This window comes from Vespa mandarinia, chromosome 19 (genome assembly GCF_050613455.1).
Source record: "Vespa mandarinia isolate Hongniang chromosome 19, ASM5061345v1, whole genome shotgun sequence".
In the NCBI taxonomy this organism is placed as follows: Eukaryota; Metazoa; Arthropoda; class Insecta; order Hymenoptera; family Vespidae; genus Vespa; species Vespa mandarinia.
Genome location: NC_140828.1, coordinates 1748214 through 1752500, shown reverse-complemented (window position 1 = coordinate 1752500; position 4287 = coordinate 1748214).

Below are 4287 nucleotides of genomic sequence, written 5' to 3'. Positions count from 1 at the left end.
TCTTTTTTAGCCCGCAAGGTTTCATCCTCGCTCTCATACTACGTCGTATGTACCCTCTTCGATCCCTCGACGGCGTCCTACGCGTTTATCGACTTCTAAATAAAAATGCTTTTCTTAGACGATGAAAAAGAAAAACAAGAAGAAAAAAAAGAAGTGGGAGAAAAAAAAAGTAATTAATGTTTTCTTTTTTTTTTTTCCTTTTTTTTCTTTCTACGACAAGCCACTAGAGATCCTTCGTTTTCTTTATTTCCATTATTTTTCCATCCTTCAGGTATTATAAAGTCGATTGATTATTTTCAATGACTCTGTTTACTTTTATAATTTCTTTTGAAAATATGGAGAAGCATGTAACACGATTGTCACTTCGACTTTGCATTTTCTTTAACTTTCGTATACTCCAACGTGAAAAGTTTTCTGACGTTATTTACGTCTCTCTCTCTCTCTCTCTCTCTCTCTCTCTGTGTGTGCGTGTGGGTGTATGTATATGTATATATATATGTTTCTAGAACATAGATATCACTGTCCCACTTAGAAATAGTGTAAAATCATTTTAGAACCAAAGATATCAAGAATTCGTGTAAATTTCATCCAAGTGTAACTGTCTGATTAAGAAGAGAACTAACTACTTCTAGTATCGTATACGCTTCTCTATTAATTGTGAAGAAGAAAAATCATTGATCGATCTATCGATCTATTTAAAAGCTACATAATAGGTTACATTCGACATGAATATTGATAATAAATAATTAGATCGATGTTGGGAAAAATTTGTTGGTAAAAGAATTTTTATTTTAAGACAAATAAAATAAATAAATTCAAACACACACACACACACACACACACACACACACACACACATATATATATATACTTAAAACAAAGACGCGAAAAAATTTGACCTTATCAATTTTCCATCGAACCATTAAAACTTCCTACGAATTTAGCGAATAATCTAATAAATTACACTCGATCGATCGATTAATACCAAAGTATAATAAGTAGTCGATTGTTTGAAATTCTCCCAGGGAAAGAGCACGTCGACGTTTGGATGGGGAAGAAATAAAAAAATCAATTGGGAGAAAATTTTCTTTGCCCGAGAGAAAAACGTAAGTAAGAAAAAAAAAAAATGAAAAAGAAAAAGAAATAAGAGAAAAAAAAAAGAACGAGAAAACAAAGGGAAAGATCGAAGATTAAAATTGTTAAAATCGTTTAAAAGAAATATATAGGATTTCTTTAAACGACGAGTTCAGATGATTGAGGAGGGTCAAGGATATTGTTCCTTATATGTTTCATTAAATTATTCGTTAGTATTATTTTTTTCTTCTCTCTCTCTCTCTCTCTCCCTCTCTCTCTCTCTCTCTCTCTCTGTCTTTTTTTTTATATTAAAGAAATAGAATAGATTCGTTTATTTCGGATGATCTGTTTTCGAGAAATTTTATGCAATAAAGTCATATGCATGTTTATTAATTTCCAAAGTACGTAATGATCGATTAAAAGCGAATTGAGGGATTAATTTTGTCGATGGTTATTATTGATTTCTTCGCGTAATTTAAAGCGATAAAACATAATGGAGAAAGAGAACGAGGAGTAGAATCAAAAGGATTTAATAATCCCATTTGCAAAACGCAAATTTGCATCGACAATTAATTATCCCTTTTTATTTCTATTATTTTTAATCTCTCTCTCTCTCTCTCTTTCTTTCTTCCTTTTTCTCTCTTTCTCTCTCCTTTTCTGTTAATAACATAATTTATTAAATAGAAAGTAGGACGAATCCTTTATAAGAAAATCTGTCGAATTGGCTCGGTGAAAGGAATGCACATTTAAATGAAGATGAGAAAGGATATAAAAACAATTTTGTTAAAAAAAAAAAAAAAAAAAAAAAAAAAAAAAAAAAAAAAAGTAAGGAGAGAAAAGGAAAAAAAAGAAGGAAGAAACGAAAAAATCTTTTGGAAAAATTCGGCAAAGAAAGATTTTCCGGTCTAAGTCTCTCTCATCTTTAAGGGATTTCCCTAGTCGTCTGACCCTAATGGAATTCTCCGAAAAGCTGATTCGACCCTGAGATGAGCACACACATCGTACGACGATTTTAAAATTCTATGCATCGGATTATTAATTCAAAAGTAGGATGCAAATGAGAACGGTGCAAATGCCTCGAATATAATATTTTTCAAAACGAAGCATAACAAATTTTTGTTATCTCTCGTGTACGTGTACGACGATATATCGCCATAACAATAATATATATACATATATATATATATATTTCTGAATAATTTCTTTATAATCTCTTTTTATTTTTCTCTATTTTTTTTTCCATTTCTTTTTTCTTTTTTTAAAAAGGATCGAAAAAACTTCGTTCACGTTATGGACTAGACACAACGAAACACTTAGTTCATTGATTTCTCAACGACACATTGTGAACGTGATTGCATGTCGACAAGTAGTAAACCGTATGTTTCGTCGAACGCAATACGAGGAACTCATGCAATTAATTACTCGACTACTATACTCTCGAAAAAGATTCAACATTGCGTGCGTAAAACTAGAAACGGTCGATCGATATATTACACGCGTGAATAGAAGAAAAGGGGGACGAAGAGGAAACAGATCGACGAAGGAAAAAAAAAAAAGAAAGAAAAAGAAAAATAGGAAAAAGGAAAAAAGGTAAAATAAGGAGACAAAAAAAAGAAGACGAAGAAGAAGAATAAAAAAGAAAGAAAAGAAGAAAAGAATGGAAGATTCAAGTTATTTCAAAGTAAAATATCACGGGTGTGTATTAACAGCGCATTTTTTCCTCCATCATTTTTTCTTTTTCTCTCTTTTTTTTTTTTTTTAATATCTTTTTCTCTTTCAAATAATTCATCATAAAATTATGACGACGTTTTAAATTAATAAAAAACAATTGAAAGAAAGAAAGAAAGAAGGAAGGAAGGAAAAACAGGTGGGGGGGGGAAGAAATGAAAATAAAAAAAATATACAAAGAAATTATTATCGAATTGTGAGAGTAAAAGCAATGATGAGCAATGGCTTCGATTTGATAATAAGGGATGATACGCGTACGAGTTACGAGGGGTGAAAAAGTGGAGGAGGAGGAGGAGGAGGGTCGAAGGGGTGGTAGTTGCAGAATAAAAGAAAAAAAGAAAAAGAAAAAGAAAAAAACAAAAAGAAGAAAAATAAGAAAAAAGGAAAAAAAAAAGAAAAAAGAAAGAAAGGAGTCACACAGGTGTCAGGTCGGGGCTGCTCCATAAAAGCGATCTAAAAATACGTTCGTTCGCTAGTGTCGCGTTGGCGTAAAATCGCGGCTCGTTCACGCGGCATGTCTATCGGTGTGACCCCAATACGTAGAGTTTCCATGTACGTACATCGACTCTATAAAAAAACATACGATCTTTTATCGTCGACAATAAACTAACGAGAGATAGAGAAAAAGAGAGGGAGAGAGAGAGAGAGAGAGAGAGAGAAAGAGATAAATATCGAGATCGAATATCAGGAAAGAAATTATATTCAAAAATATGATTTATAACGTTACGTTCATTTTGAAATAAATTTTTATCTAACGTGAATTTGATAAAGCTTAAATTTCGTTAGAAACTAAACGTAGACGATAATTAATAAATTATTAAATATTTATCTTGATAATGTATTATCTTATTATCTTATTTCGTCTTAAGAATTTAATCGACACGTATACAGGACGACGAGACTCTTGACTAGTAATCTAATTAAATAGACTGTAAAATAATTAATAACGTCAAAGTATTTCCATAACCGTAGAGTCCTCTCCAACATCATCGTTGTCGTTGTCGTTGTCGTCGTCGTCATCTTCCACGTAGCCGATGAGTTTTATTATAGAGCAAAGCCCTGCACTTAATTCGAGCGTTAATACTTTATATTCGATACTCGCTCTGAAACTTTGCCTTGCTCGAGAATAGATCATCATGTTTAGTCTCGAAATAATAGAACGCGACATAATTAACAAGTCGGCTCGGAATATATCGTCTCTCTTTATTATATATCCAACGTGAAAAATGTTGAAATCTTATTTCTTCCTTCCTTTCTTTTTCTCCTTTATATTTTTTTTCTCCTTATTTCTTCTCGATCTATAAATGGGAATAAAACGACGACAAGAACAATGATCGAAAAAAGATAAAAAAAAAGAAAAAAAAAGAAGAAGAAGAAAAGAGAAAATAAAATAGAAAATAAATAAATAAGGAAAGAAAGAAAGAAAAGGGAGAGAGAAAGGGGCATGTGGAATAATTTAAAAATGAATCCTTCAGGAGGGAATGA